Source organism: Rattus norvegicus, chromosome 1 (genome assembly GCF_021556685.1).
Source record: "Rattus norvegicus strain SHRSP/BbbUtx chromosome 1, alternate assembly SHRSP_T2T, whole genome shotgun sequence".
Lineage (NCBI taxonomy): Eukaryota > Metazoa > Chordata > Mammalia > Rodentia > Muridae > Rattus > Rattus norvegicus.
This window is the reverse complement of record NC_141534.1, coordinates 63,589,507-63,605,906: the sequence shown is the minus strand read 5'-3', so window position 1 is coordinate 63,605,906 and position 16,400 is coordinate 63,589,507. Positions and strand designations below refer to the sequence as shown.

General features: G+C 47.3%; 1 pseudogene; it reads left to right on the top strand.

The window, feature by feature from the left end:
* Nucleotides 1–8,153: 8,153 nt before the first annotated feature.
* Nucleotides 8,154–13,352, top strand: LOC148007121 (sperm motility kinase Y pseudogene; annotated as a pseudogene).
* The last annotated feature ends 3,048 nt before the right edge of the window (nucleotides 13,353–16,400 follow it).

The following is a 16,400-nucleotide window of genomic DNA, read 5'->3' as shown; positions in this document are numbered from 1 at the left end:
CCTACCGTCAGATACCTTGGACCATGGAGTATGCTAGAGCCTGTGCAACCAACCCCAGAGCCAGGTTAGCTATCTGCAGTTGGTCTCCATGTGGGTCATCTGACAAGTAGATCCAGGGCTGTCTCAGTCTGTGTTGCCTGCCATTGGATCTGTTCCCCATACCCGGACTGCCTGATTGTAAATCTGTGGGGCAGAATGTGCTCGGTCCACCTGGGACTAGATGTCCCGGGGTGGTGTGGTACCCAGGGACTCTCCCCTTGTCCAAAAAGAAGGGAGAGCATTATGGTAGAAAGGATTTGTAAGGTGGGACTGGGAAGGGAAGAGGGAGAGTGACTGGGATCAGGATGTAACCTGAATAAAGAAGACATTATTGGAAGTAAAAAAGTTAGCCTGGAAAATGGAAAGATTGATAAGTGGCTAAGAGCACTGAATGCTCTTCCAGAGGTCCTGAGTTCAAATCCCAGCAAACACATGGAGGCTCACAAATGTCTCTAATGACATCTGATGCCCTCTCTGGTCTTTCTAAATACAGCTACCCTGTACGTATGCATAACGAATGATTGATTGAATGAAAGAATGAATGAATAAATAAATAAATTTTACCTAGTCTTAGTTATCAGGCAATGAATAAAATGTCGAGATGATGTTCAAACCCATGTCATGGATTGCCTGTATGTTTTAGATCTGCAGGAAACATCTCAACAAAGAACAAGAGAGGCTGGAGAAGAATGGGGAAGGGTTTGATCCCTGAAGTTCCACAGTGTCCACTAGCACAGCACTTGTCCTTGGGAGATGACATCTTTCACTCTTCCAGACTGTTGCACCAATCAGAATTACAAGCTCTGTGGATGAACCTGTAAAAGAGGACAGTTGCTCTTGGGCCAATATGGAGGTTCCTGACCTCTCAGCAAGCTCACTGCTGACTTTTGTGGTCTCTGGAGGGTGAGCAAAATGAAGACACACAGAGTAGCCTCAGGTTGAGTCAGCCAGGCCCAGAGGGCTCAGTGGTGTCTCTCAGATTCCCAGGCCCTCCCTGAGATTGAACACACTACACAGTGTAAGAGGATTAGGGGATAACCAGGAAATGCAGTTGCTCAGGTGTCTGGCTCTGTAGGAGGGAAATAAATCACAGTGGGAAGCTTCAGGACAGTCAGGTGACCTGAGCCCTCCACAGAGTCTAAGTCCAGACTCACAGACATTCATCTGTCCACAAGTCTCCTAAACACAGGCCTTGACTGACCTGCAGTCCAGAGTATGTTATTATACAGTGTCGCTTAGAGAGAGGACATACTTTCCAATTAGGCCTTTTCTGTGTCACACTGAGACTGGGTTTATGGTACAGCTGATGCAGATGGGGACTGGCCACAAGTGGCAGTCTATCGCAGATCATTAAATAAATAAATAAATAAATAAATAAATAAATAAATAAATAAATAAATAAATACATACATACATACATACATACATACATACTTATCTCACTGCCTGCAATCCTCATTGTCACCACAAGGGAGCGCTGCTTTGACCTTCTCAGAAAGAAAAGCTGACTTCCCTCAGGGAAATGGATGGATGGATGGATGGATGGATGGATGGATGGATGGATGGATGGATGGATGGATGGATGGATGGGTGGGTGGGTGCATGGATGGATGGATGGATGGATGGATGGATGGATGGATGGATGGATGGATGGACAGAGAGAGAAGTGATTTGACTTAATCAGTTTCTTCCAGTCCTACTTTTCTGGTCGAAAACACACTGAACATGTCTGCTGCAATTGCTTGTTCTTCATTTCTGCTTTCTTTGGCTGTTCATTCAAGGCAGCTCCCTTAGAATCTGCTCATCTCAATAAAGGTCCATCTGTGGAATGTATAGCTTCTCAGTTAGGAGCTAAGGGATTCTTGGAAGGAGTTCCCAAAATCCCCTCTGGGGCAGTTTGCCAGTGTTCTCTACTTCAGACAGCAGCTGCATGAAGCAAACACACACCTGTCTGTACATTCCAGCTTGGGTGCACATCACAGTGCACCTGCCCCAGGGTCCCTGCCAGTTGCACATGCCACAGGGTCACTACTGCAAGATCCCTTCCCCAGGACTCCTGCCCCATTGCATCTCCCCCAGGATCCCTGCTCTGTTGTAACTGAACCAGGGTCCCTGCCCTGTTTCACCTGGCTCAGGATTCCTACTCAATTTTACTGTCCCAAAATCCCTGGCCAACTGCACCAGCCTCAGGGATCCAGTCTCATTGTTCCCACCCTGGAGCAGCTTCCTGAAAGTGCCGACTAATTGTCCCGAGGTGGCATACTTGAAAATCTAACTCAAAGATCTCGCCAGTCAGAACCCATTTTCTTTCCTGGCACCAAGTAGATATTAGCAGGGCTTCATCACCTTCCCTTTCTCGATCCCTTCTCACAGTTGGCCATGTGGAAGCAAATAAACTGGCAGCAGAACATGGCATAGTCACCCAGGGTATCAGCACTCCTAGAATTCTCATGAGATGGGCTGCTCTGACAGGTGATACAGGGGTGGCAGGCAGGCTTTGACACTGAACAAGCCCAGAGTGCTGCCTCTGCTCACATGTGTGCCAGCACCTTAGCCTACCTCTAGATGTCCTAAACTCTGAGAGGAGGAAGGAGATCTTCCTACATAGAAGCTGTTCTCTGAATCTGTGCTGGCCAAGGTCAAGCCAGAGTGTTGGAACATGACAGTTCCAGCCCTTGAGGGTTCTCTGCCTGCCTGGTGTTTTGTTGTGCTTTATGCCTGGCAAGGTGAAGATGTGGCCCATACTAGGAATATCTTTGAAGACAACAGCCCTGGGTTCCCATGCTAAAATTCAATTAGGGACTGACAGGGACCTAAATAACAACAAGACAGTGCCAAGACCATGAGTTCCAAAATCAAGAGCAAATGGGGCCTTGATGCTATCCTGTGCTGATCTGACAGGAGTAGCACATACAATTCTCCTGCACATCAAATGCCCCTTGGAAAAATCCTCTGTCAAGGGCAGGTGATGCCTCATGAGAATGAACTGTCAGCGTAGGACAAGACACTTGGGACTACTGTCCTGAATTCACCAGTCTCAGATGAATGGGCTTTGAAAAGTTTTCAGAACACAGGATAGGGGTGTGTAAGCAAGTGCAGGTAATCCTTGGGAAACACATAGTTCCTGAGGAGGTTCTGAGAGCTGTTGGATCCACTCCTGGAAAAGGCAGCATTGTATTCAGGGGGGTAAGAAAGCAGGAGCCTGCTGATGTTTTCACAGTATTGCATGGGAACAGTAACAATGCCCTTAGGAGCAGGATGTTCTAGCACTCTCAGATCAAGCAGACAGCCTAGAGCCTATTAGGCCCATATCCCAAGAGAATACCGGTCATGTGTGAAGCTTCTATAGCCAGGAAGCTGGAGCAGGGAACATTGACATTGTCTCAGTTAGGGGTTTACTGCTGAGAAGAGACACACCATGACCAATGCAGTTCGTATAAGGACAACATTAATGGACACAGGATTGCAGGTTCAGAGACTCAGTCCAGTATCATCAAGCTGGGAGCATAGCAGCATCCAGGCAGTCATGGTGCCAGAGTAAGTGAGAGATCTACATATTCATCTGAAGGCTGCTTGGGGAAGATTGGCTTGCATGTGGATAGGAAAAGGGTTTTAAAGCCCATGCCCACAGTGACACACCTACTTTAACAAGACCACACATCCTAATATTGCCACTCCCTGAGCTTAGCATATACAAACCATCATAGACATCTTGCAGGAGGGTGGTACTGTTCTATCAGAGAGAATCCTCTGCTCCTGTTAATATACTGAGGTCAACCCTCGATAGGGCCCAGAGCCCTCCACACATCCTGGGACTCAGGGAGGCATCCTATGAAAGAGCTTTTTCCTAGAAGGACACATGGGTGTTAAGGCCTACGTTCCAGCCAGGCTGTAGGGAGTCTCCAATGCTAAACTCTGTCTCTTTGCAGAAGTGAAACAATAAAAATTCACCCTTCACAGTACAGTGAGTAGCAAAAATGGTGAAAGGTGTAAATAGAACCAATTAGTACCTGAGCATGAGGATTGGTTTTATATGAAATGTGGGTCGGTACAGTGCAGTATCCTCCTGCATGTACCTACATGTTCAGTAACTACCCTGTTCCATGCTGCTTTACACAGAACCATCTGGAATCCATTCACTGAGGGACTCCATCCCTGGACTGGAAGCTACAGGTGGGACTTTTGTATCCAGGTCTCCCAGCCCTGGGACAGGGATGCATGGATAAAGTGGAGAGAAGCAGACTGGAATGGTTCAGAGATTATCCTGCCAACAACCCCAAGCCCCCAGAGCTGCATGACAATGTAGTATAGCGAGCAGTTTCCCAGACAGCCTCACTCCCCATAGACAGACTTCTTCCAGTCCCTCCTTATGCCAAGGGAAAGAAAATCAAAAAAAGCAGGAGCACGGAAAGAAAAATTGCACTACTCCCAGGAGCCAAGGACAAGCCCCCTCCCATCCTCTGATCTGACCCCATAACCATCCACAGCCAAGTCCTGGGCTCATCTCTAGAGGCACACGGACCCAGGCAGATGAGCCCTTGAATCACAATCGGCTCCTCAAAAGCATCCTATGGGTGTCAGTCCTGAGTCCATGAATCGGAGGTGCTCTGCACAGCTATTCAGAGAAGCCTTCTCTTGATCTCTGTCAAAGATCTCTGTGTTGGATGTCAGAGGAGTGTCCACCCAGTATCAGTCCTGGGACTGTGGCCCTCTAATATGTTAGCCCATGTGAACCTCCCCACAGAGCGCCACCTCTCCTTGTGCAACTCCTCCTTGATCGCCTTCTATAGGAAGATATTTAGAGTCCCTTGCAGGAGGCAGGGAAAATGGCACACAGCTGAGGGCGGTAGACAAAGCTGGGAACACATCAAATATTGAGTTGGTGTGAGGCTCCCTAAGCCATGCTTGGGCAGGTCTGTGCCAGCGATCCCATAAGACACTTTGATTATCCCCATGTACACAGCAAGAACCAATTGCCAGGCCTACCCTTTGCCCAGAGCAAAGGGAGATTGGGATTGGATTCCAACCTTGGCCATTATTGTAATACCTGACCTTGTAGCCCTTGCTCCCTTTGGGGCTCAACAGTCCCCCTCAAATGTTGACAGCAATGTCTAGATGGTGTTCACAGCTTTTCTTGCCTGAAACTGTGCTGTGTTTGATACTACAAACCAGGAAGTAGGGACTTGAACTTGAGATCACTGACTCAGGCTAGGGAGGACTCCAGGGCACCTGAGCTCAGCTGCAAAGGCAGAAGCTGAACCAGAGTGAGCAGAGGTGGCACATTTTGCTGTTTCTTTCCTTTTCTGCTCTCAGGCCTTTCAATGAACTCTACAGATGAGGATCTTTCCTCCCAGGCTTAGTGTCTGCAGCCATGAGGGTCCTCTACAGGGGACTCAAAACCCCACAAGAGTCTTCAGAAGGAAAGCGCTACACACTGCTCTGCCCCCAGCACTCTGAGAAACAGAGGCCCTTTCTGGGCTTGGGCCAGTCAGTGCTCAATAGTTAGCTTCTGGGTGCACTGGCTGCTCACAAATAACACGGCTGCCTGGGTCCTGTGACCTGGCTGTCACAGACTGTGATTGAGAATTTATTTCAACTGTGTAAGCATAGCCACTCTGTTCCTTCTGGTCCCAGGTTGCACAGAGCTCCTTGTCCTTATACATGCCTGTTCCATCACTGGACCTTAATATTTAAAGTGAGCCCTACACTCTGGATGGACTTGGTTTTCTATACATCGTGCCAACCTCTGTGTGAGAGGAAGTGTCTGCCTGTGTATGCATACCCCCTTATGTGCCTAGGTGTCCATGCATACCACTACCCCATGTCCTGTCAGAGGCCATCCTCTGACAGGTCCTCACGCCTGCATGTCAGACCACCTGTCTTCAAGCCCCAACCCCTCCCCACTGCACAGATGCTGAGCTTGTGGGCTTTGCTGATGCATCCAACATTGATGGGGGTTTTGGGGATCCAAACTCAAATCCTCACCCTTGGGAGGCAAGTGCTCTGCCTATCCCTGCAGCTTTGTCTCAGGTGTTTGATGATAACCTAGAGCCTTTCTGAGGACTTATGAGAACAGTGTCCTCTTGATGGGTCAGTTTAGAAACACAGCTTTGTCTTTTTTCATTTTTTAAAATCTGTACCATCAGTTTGAGGCTAATCATTCAGAATTCAAAATAAAACTGACACAGCGCGCATATACATGAGGACTTTAACGCAGGAGACACAGCAAACATTCAAAACAGAGAACTGAGGAGAGGTAAACATCTTACAGGCTTTGATTTCTAAAAGCCTAAAGTCTCCCCATAGCCCACAGAAGCCAGAGCCTTGAAGCCCTTCCCAACCATGTCATGACAGGTCCTATTGTGACCTCCTGAGGAGCGACTGTGAGGAGGTCCAGCCAACAGATGTTAAGCTGTAGCCAGGCCTGGATTTCTTTGAGTGCTTTGAGAGGAGGTGTGGAGTGGAGCTCTCTGCGACTTGGTTGTATTTAGTGAGCTGTGTGTGGTTGTATCGGATTTTACTGTACTTTGTATATGTGTATGTATTAGTGTATGTAGGATAATGTGTGTTGACAGATTTGCTTGTGTGTGACTGTGTGTACACTTTCGCCCGTGTTTGTCAGTATATGTAGGAGTGTGTGAGTTCACAGGTTTGTTTGTGTGTATGTGTATGTATGTGTGTACGTTTTCTTGTGCATGTGTGTGTCCCTGTGTGTATGTTTGTGTCTGTGATGTGCGTTTTTATTGGTGTGCTCGAGTGTAAGTACGTGTGTACCTGTTCATGTGTGATTGGGTTTTGTGTGAATCTGGGTGTTTGTAAGAGTTTGTCTGTGTGAGTATAAGTACACTTTTGTGTATTTCTGTATGTGCTTCTGTGTGTGCCTCTGTGTGTGTGTGTGTGTGTCTGTGTGTCTGTGCGTGTGTGTGTGTGTGTGTGTGTGTGTGTGTACGCCCGTGGCCATCCCCTTTTGCCCCTACTTGTATCTATATTACCTGTTCCTCAGTGCAAGAGAATGTAGAGCCCAGAAGTCAGCCCAGCTGCTGTTCCTCAGGTAGGTCATCAACCGTATTTTCAAGACAGGCTTTCTCACTGGCCTGCAGCTGCCCAAGTACCTGTGTTGGCTGACCAGTAGCTCACAGGGATTTCATATGCCAACCCCATAATATCAGATTAAAGGCCTACATAGACGGCTGCCTGCTCATGTATGTTTTTTTTTTTTTCTGTGTTTAAGAGATAGAATTAGGCCATATATTCTCAAGACCACTGGCTATTTTCTTATCGTGGTTTTGATTTTTATTTATTTATTTATTTATTTATTTATTATGGATTGCTGGTTTCATTTTTTGGTGGTGGTTTTTATGTTCTCACATGCTATATTATTGCTTTGATTATATACATTTGTGCAGTCGGATGATTCACTCTATCTCCATTTTCAATGTCCTGCGGTTTCATCCTTTTACATTATTCCTGTTTCTCTATTTATTGAGTACAAGCAATCATTGGCTTAGTCTTGATACAAATTTGCCCTTTGTGACACTTTGACTCTTCGGCCTTTGTTTAAGGTTTACTATTCACTGATATTTAACTGCCTTATTCCTTGTGGTTGGTTAATTTTAATTTTCAATATTTTGCTCTGGAGAGTTGTGGAGTTTTGTGTATCACTAGGTCCTGAAATTCAATGGAGTTTCCCTTAAGTGTTGGCTTTTTATATTTGTTTGTTTTGTCTTATACTAATTCTTTCTCCTCTCGTTTCTTTCATCTGACCTTTTTCTTCAAACTACATCCATTCACAGTATTGATCAGCTTTGGTGCCCAATCCTATTTTAGTATGACGATTTTTATTTTCATCATTGCATTTAGTATGTGTGTGCTCTTGGCTTTCTCTTTTGGGGTTGGTTATTTGGGTGGCTTTTACTTATGATTCTTCATATTTTCCCCCTTTAATTTTACTCTATTTTTCTAATCTAGTCTTTTCTTTGTTTTTATTTTTTCTTTTTGTTTCGTTTGTTTCTTTTAGGTTCCACATGTGTAATTTTAGTTCCTGAATTGCTCCATCTTTTTCATTATTTGATTCCATTTGTTTGTTATTTTTAGGTAGCATTAGTACTGACAAAATGCCTACAGAGACTGAGAAGGAGTTACCACCTCCTAACCCCGATCCCAGTATCTCTGAGGAGGGAACCTTTCATTCCCAATATAAAGTACTGAAGACTATTGGAAAAGGAAGCCATGCCAAGGTCCTCCTGGCCCACCACCAGCTCACAGGATCCCCGGTGGCAGTCAAAGTTCTCCGAAAGGACAAGCAGTGGTTCCAGCCAGCCATGACAGAAGCAAACATAATGAGAAAGATCAACCACCCCAACATTGTTTCTCTCTTACAAGTCATTGAAAACAAAACTAGAATATACCTCATAATGGAGCTGGTGGAAGGCCAACAACTCTACCAGTACATCAGAGAGTCAGGGCACATAGAGGAGGATGAGGCTCGGCAAATATTTGAACAGATATTATCAGCAGTGAGCTACTGCCATGGAAAGGGGATTGTTCACCGAGACCTGAAACTGGACAATATAATGATCGATATAAACAAAAAGGTCAAAGTCATCGACTTTGGGCTGAGCACCAAAACACAACCTGGACATATGCTAAACCAGCACTGCGGTGCGTACTCTTTTGGTTCCCCGGAACTCTTCCTTGGACTTCTGTATGACGGGATGAAGAATGACATGTGGACAATAGGAGTGGTCTTGTATTATATGGTAGTGGGAAAGCTTCCATTTGATTCAGTGATCATCCAAGAATTACAAAAACAAGTTGTTGCAGGGGTGTATCCTACCCCCTGTGGGGTTTCAGAAGAACTGGAGAACCTCCTTAGTCAATTACTAACAGTAAATCCAATGTATAGACCAACAGACAGTGAGGTGATGAAATACGCCTGGTTCAAAGAACACGGGAAGGGGTTCACAGGTCGTCGTGAAGAACTGCTTCCCCTCAGGCCAGACCCTGAAATTTTGGGTGCGATGAAATGCATGGGATTTCAAGCCTCTGTAATAAAATACTCCCTAATAAAAAGAAAATATAATGAGGAAATGGCAACTTATTGCTTCCTACAACAGCAGGCTCTCCCAGGGTATGGCTGCACAGCCCAGGCACAGCAAGTGCCTCCCGTTACAGTCCCATTCCCTAGCCTTGATACTGCTGCTGCTTTTAGATTAGAACCAAAGAGGAGTGGAAGCCTGCCAGTCCTTGGCACCTTGCGGGTGTCATCCTCCCACGGTCAAGTATCTCACTATGGCCAGAAGGGTCATCCAAAAGCAGGCAAAAGAACCACTGTGGCTGGTCGTCTCAGGCCACTACCAATGACACCTACACAGGACCTCTATCACAAATGTGCCATGAGTGTCCCATGCATTCAAACAAGCATCTTCAGTGAGAAGAGTAGCAATGAGGAAATCAAAGAAGACAACTCACTGTCCTACAGAGCCCCATTAGAGGATAAGCCCATCCCCAGCAGGGTATGGCACAGAGGTTTTAAGGTGTGGACCATGAATATAGCAAATGCCCTGATTAATCTTTGTTACTGCTTGCCAAAAAGAAACCTCGCCTGGGGCAGAACAGCATCTCACCCGAGAAATGAGCCACAGGGAGAGTCCAGAGAACAAGCAGCAGGCATAGCCCAGGTACCTTTGTGCTTTGTCCTTTCCAGTTTGCTCTATGCTCCTCCTTCCTCTTGTCTCCGGTTTCCATTTTCCCCACAATTCTTACCTTGTATCTTCTCTAAGTTCTTTATGAGGTTTCCCCAACACCAAGCCTCCTGCCTCTTCTTGATTTCTCCTATTTCCAGCAGGGACCCAATAGGATTGATGAGTTCCCCTCTCTACAGAGTTGTCTTTCTGACCCATCCCTTCGGATGGACTCCATCCCACCCTTTGGCCAATAGCTCCCACAGGGTGAGGACTAGAGGTTCATGGGATCTTGGACTCTTCCATGGGCTACTGGTCCTAGCACATGAGGTCATCAATCCCAAGTGCTGCAGAACAGAGTCTTATCTTTTCAAATGTGACATCCCATTCCATTAAGCCTTAAAATTAATAACAAGGTTTGTCATTGAATAAGTATCAACAACCTAGTTTGTGGGTTATTGTTGATGGTCAGAATCCTGGATGCATGCATAGTCTTTTGTATACTGATTTTTTTTTGTTCCTAAGGCCTACTGATTGGTAACATTTCTAAATGATTTCTTTCAAAAATCTTAACTGAGAAGTAGAAGAGAAGAAATTATAAAATAATAAAGCAATCAAAGCTCCAAATGGCCATTTAAGTATTCTACCTCATATATTTTTTTTGCTTAGAATAAATTCCTTTTTTCTTTCACAGTGCCATCTTGAAATTCTGTCATATCCTGTGTATAAACAGGTGTTGATTTCGGACACATGGCCAATGAAAAGACACCAGCAGAAGCTACAGCACCAACAGGAGTAACAGCAATAGCACCAGCAGCATTAGCAGTAGCAGAAGGAGGAAGAGGAGGAGGAAGAGGAGGAGGAAGAGAAGAAAGAGGAGGAGGAAGAGGAGGAAGAGGAGGAGGAGGAGAAGGCAGAGCAGGAGGAGGAGGAGAAAAATCTGGAGGAGAAGGAATAGGAAAAGTGGAATAGGAGGAGAAGAAGGAGGAGGAGAAGGAGGAGGGGTAGGAGGAGGAGGAAGAGGAGGAGGACTTTGCTTCCCTGTCCTGGGATAATTGCTGAATTACTTCTTTTGGACACAGATACTATGCTGAGCAACGTTTATGAAACAAATTCTCAGAATATTAACCATTCATAGAAGACATGTCAATATTCCTGAAGAGGATCACCCCTGGAAGACAGAGTTAGATGGCAGTGCAAGTTGTGCGGAATGTCCTTAATGAGGACGACTTTCTCAAAGCTGATGATGTAATAGGTCTGAAGGAGCATTTTGTGGGAGTCAGGGTCCCATCTACGTCTGTCTGGGCACACAGAGCTCCTGGCCTTGCATCCTGCCTGAGAGGTGACCTGGATTATTGGCTTCCCTGGTCCACACAGGGTCCTGGATTTCTTGGTTGCCCCTCATTCCTGGTCTACCCTGTGCCCCATGGTGTTTGCAGCTTCTATGGGCTGAATTTAATCAGTGATTCACTGGAGCTGGATCTGAACCCAAACCACAGGGAAGCCCTGGGCACTGAGGACAATAAGAGCAACAGACAACATCTCCTCCACTGCTTCTCTCTCTGAATGAATATTCTCTCGCATGAATATGCCCTCTGGCTGCTCCCTGGGCTCAGGATAGATGGGCCCTGAGAAGGCACCATTCATGGGTCCGCAGGAGTAGGGGAGAGCTTGGCATTCATGAGGCACTCCTAACCCTTACTTGAGCCACTCAGGGGAGGAGATGGCATCATTTGTGAGATGGGCTTATGTGGGACACTATGCTTCGATGTATGGCACAGACAGCTACTGTCCTTGCTGACAGTTCAGACCCACAGCTGGCCTCATCTCAGACAGTCCCATGAGGAGTGGTGTTTGGTTCCTGCTTCACAGTTAGGGCAGGAAAACACCTAGGATACGATGGGCCACTGCAGTGAGTACGGGCCACGTGCCTGTCTTGTCCTTGCTTACTTGTTTTTTCCTCTTCCTCCTCCTCCTCCCCCTCCTTCTCCTCCTCTTCTTCTTCCTCCTTCTCCTTCTCCTCCTCCTCCTCCTCCTCCTCCTCCTCCTCCTTCTCCTCCTCTTCCTCTACCTAATTTCGGGAACCACCCAGAGACCTTCACAGGAGTGTAGTTCATGCTAATCAGAATGCAGGGCTGGAGATCAAATTCTGGGTAAGGTCTCCATCCAGCCCTGGTTGCTCCCCCACACACCCTGCCTACCTGAGATTTCCAAATTGTGTTCTCAGGGTCGTGGAGAATCCTCTACAGTTAGCCCTGCCGGTACAGCCAGTTTCTTGGGAACACTGGGTTTAGCAGGAGTCCTCTCCATCAGGCTCAGAACCTTAGAGTGAGTGAGAGAGCTTGCTGAGTGGCACACTAGGACCAGAAAGGTGTAGAGCCCTCCAGTGGTAGTCATGAAGTACTGCAGGAGTTTATTTCCTGATTTCTTCACCTCTTCCTTGTTCTAAAGCCTTTTCAGGGACACCTAGGGACCTAAGAAACTTGACTTTGGACCCCCATAGCGCAACAGAGAGACTAAAGCAGCAGCCCTGTGAAACTTCTGCAGAGGACAGTGTGGGCTCTGTGTTGTAGAGTGGCTGTGGAGTGGCATGAAGGCTGACTGACCAGCCAGTCACAGAGAGCTAGGGACAGTTAGATTCTTGGAGGAGGGAGCATGAGCGGCAGACACAGCAGAGTTGAGGCCTTCAGAGGAGCCAGCTCATTTAATAGAGAAGCATATGCCCTCCCAAAAGCCTGACAGCTTAAGACACTGCACTGAAGACCTGACCCAGTAACATGCCTCATTTACACATCACCTACCTGTGCCTTGTGTAGGGTCCTCAGGTTAGATCCTAAAGTCCATCATGGCTGAAAGGCAGAAGTTTGCACATCACTGCAATGTGGAGGCTACTCTCAGCTGATGGGACCCACACAGTCTGTGGACAAGTTTGCTTAAGTGAAAGTTGGCCGTCCTTGAACTCTCGGGTCTTCCAGGGTAGTGTGTGTTGACCATATGCAGTCATTCCTAAAGATATAAGTGCCAAAATTCAACAATAGGGAGAGAATCCTATACTGGATGGAATCACTCGGCTCAGTGTGGACACAAAGATATCCTATGCCATGGCATGGAGGCTCCCAAGAACTTCTAGGATGAATTGAGGCACACAAGAGCCCACAGTGCAGCCTGGGAGAACATTAAAGTATCTGGAATTATCAGGGACCCTAAGGTATGTTGGGCAGGATATGGAGCTGATGCATGCTGGGATGCTTGGAGGAGACAGCCTGAGGTAAAATAGAGGGCAGTGTGTCATGAAAGCTAAGACAGAGCAACCAACAGGATGGCTTATCTGGCCCATGACAGATCGACTCTGCCAGAATTAGATGGTCTATGTAGACATTCAGTCCTGGGATTGTAGGAGCATAGAAAGTGCCAAAAGTCAGGGTGCGGACTACCTCCATGTTTTCTATCTCCCTGTAGGTTGAAGAGGCAGAGAACAACCGCAGAGGTGCCCAGTATGTCCTCAGCCTGGACAACAAGTGTCTACTCAATCATACAGACAGCTCACGACTCTCTCACCCAGCGAAACCTGAGACTGCACACTGGTGGACCAGCTGGTTCCTCAAGAGGTTAGCTCTCTCAATGGCATGAAGTTCAGGTGCTACCTCTTCCTATACTGGCCTGGTGAAGACAGAACCCTGGAGGACATTGTGGTCTGGGCAAGAGATATCCAGCAGCCCTTTCTGTGCCAGCCAGCCTTGAAGGTTGCTTGAGATCATTCCAGCATGACCAGTCTCCAGCCTTTTCCAAGCAAGTCAGTTGTTGGCCCTTACCACTTCTGCCCACCACATCAGTCGCCTTTCCCTGCCCACTTGTAGGAGATGGGACTAGCTCTGACTTAATCATAGGGCTTTGGATGGGCTCTATTTTTCCTGTTTCTGGTTGTAAGCTACTAGGATTCTCAGGAGCGTAAGTGTATGAGAGAAACAAGTGTCTTGTTAGCCCTGAAGCAGCCTGGACTCTGGTCTTATCTGCTAGAGAAGGTGTCATGAAGGGACATGGGCAGTAGAGGGAGGTCTATGACTGCAAAGCCTGCCTAGGCTCCAATAATCCAAACTGGGTACTGCAGAATTTCCGAGATCACAGCTCTGCAGTTACCCTTCTCATGTCCTGGTTTTAACTACTGCACCCAACACAAAGCCTCCCTTGCAGTATGTCTCAGATCCATTTGAGACTCTGCAAACCAGACATCTTTGTACGGAATGGAAAAGAACCCTTACTGCACATCTCAGGTTGTGGAGGCTGGTCCATCCTGTCTGACAGTGTTTCTGAGTCACTGGTATAGGGCTGTTTGGGGTCTCCTCTCCTCACCTTAGCCAAGGAGGTCCAGGGTCATCAAGCAGGTACAGTCCATGGGCTCTGATATGGTTCATGGTATGTTATCTACTCATGGAGCCCTCAAGATTTCTTTACTGCCCAGGGTCCAAAGAAGTATTTGATGTCCCTCTACTTGGATGAGAGGAGACTTGAATGTCACTGCTGCTCACAGGTTCTTGGTAGTTGAGCCCAATAGTGGATGCATTTTTGTGAGTCATATCTGCACCTCCTCCTAACATCTGTTAGAGTAGATGAAGTCTGTCTGGCTGGGTGGGGCAGTACCTCCTCATCTAGGCCTTCTTGTGTGCATCTTGACCTCGGCCAGAACATGTGGAGTTGGGACAACCATTCTGGATGTCAGCTGATGCAATGCCTCACACAGAGGTGCTGGCAGAACTGAGGGTTCTATTCCCTGGACATTGTGACACGAAACAGACTGGGAACAGTGGGAAGAGGAGGGTCCATAAGGCTAGCTCAGACTCCAATCTCTAAAGATCAGATTTCATCTTTCGTACAAAATCTGGTGAACTAGCCCTGTACAAGACTCATATTACCTTCCATTAGAAAACCTTTGGGAACAAAAACCCTAGTGTAAAGTGGGGTCTGTGCCAACTGTGGGTGCCTGGCATCGGTCAGGTCTGGTGTCAGGATAGGCCCATTCACAGACATACACAGGCACACACACACACACACACACACACACACACACACACACACAAACACATCATTTCATGCAAGCCTACACCGCCCCCCCCCAATCACCTGCTATCTTGGGATGTGTCCAGGTTGCCTCAACTTAGCTTCTTCCCACCACATATGTCCCTAAATTGTGTGAACCAAGGGTGGTCACTCCCCTTGCTGGGTTCCCTATTCCTCAAGTTCAGGTGAGGTCACTCTGCTCCTCCTGATCCTTTCCTGGTCTAGAGCTTGTCACCTGACCCTGTGGTTCACAAGTGCTCCCAAGGAAGAAATAATCCATGTCTCCATGTTTACGTGGTTGCCCATACTGCTGATTCCTGGCAGGAGTCATGTGTGGATGGGTACTTGACAGGGTCTTGGTCCTTAGTTTGTCAGTGTCTCCATGAACACAGCATTCCTGTGAGACCAAAGCACTCCAGACACAACTTGGGATATGCTGAGTGGCATGGCAGAGTATGCCCCTGAAGAGCAGGCAGGCCCAGCATGGCCACAGAACAGCCTTGGATGTGCCTGTCTGCCTTTCCCACCAGAGCATGACCTGCTGTAACAGGTGCTTGTCATTATCTTGGGGAACACAGGAGTGAGAACCCTGCTGGGGCTTCTGGTCTCCAGGGAGCAGGCAGGGGCCTTGTGCTCACTTGTCCCTCACTAGTCCCCTTGGCCCAGGGATTGTGGTTTTCAGGACTCCCAGAAGCATCAGAGGCCAGCACAAGTCATCCTTAGTGTGTGCAGCAGCTACAGGTGCATGCAGGTCAGGACCTGTGCCCTGTGTCTTCAGAGACAAGAAGGAGCCAAGAGCATTGGCTGACCCTGAGAAGCCACTTGGGTCTCATAAAGATTCTATTTATGTCCTTCCTCTGGGCCTGTGGAGACATTGTAGGGAACTATACCAATTTCCTTGGATGCCAGGCTGTGCAGAACTGCAGACTGTGGTCACAATCCATAGGGAATGGACAGGACAATTACAGGACACGCTCTGCCATGCCTCTGCCTAAAAGTGTGCAATGGGGTCAGGGTATGCGCATAAGGAGGAGCCCACGCAGATTCGAGTCTCCTTCCAATATTCATCTGTGGGCTGGGTAAAGAAAGCCAGCACAAAATCACAGTAACTTTATATGATTGTCTTTTAAAAGAAACATCAAAGATAACAGGTGTAAATCATGAAAATGGCATCTGTGTGTGCGTAGACAGCTGTTTGCATGGAGAGTGTGTACCCACACTCCAAGCACAGACTACAGGCATGGGGAGTGTCTGTCTACACTTGGAGCAGAGCATACATGCTATCAAACACACAATAAAGGCCATCATGCCCAGGCCCTGGGTCTATAACCCACTGAAAGCCTCTCACTCCTCAGTGGGGTCTGATGTCCAATACCTTAGAGACATCTGCAGACTGTGCTGTCAGAACATGAAGAGCCATGAGAGTCTCCCCCGGGAACTCTGTAGTCTTGCTGGAAATGCAAGAGGAAAGCCCAGCCTCTAGGCCAACGTGTAGCATAGTTCATACAAGTATCACTGACACAAAAACATGTTGAAGACAACATGGCAGGGCCTGGCAGAGTTGTATCTTGGCCAAAGGTGGAGTGGCTGGGACAAATGAACAATCATGGCTGTGGTAGCTCC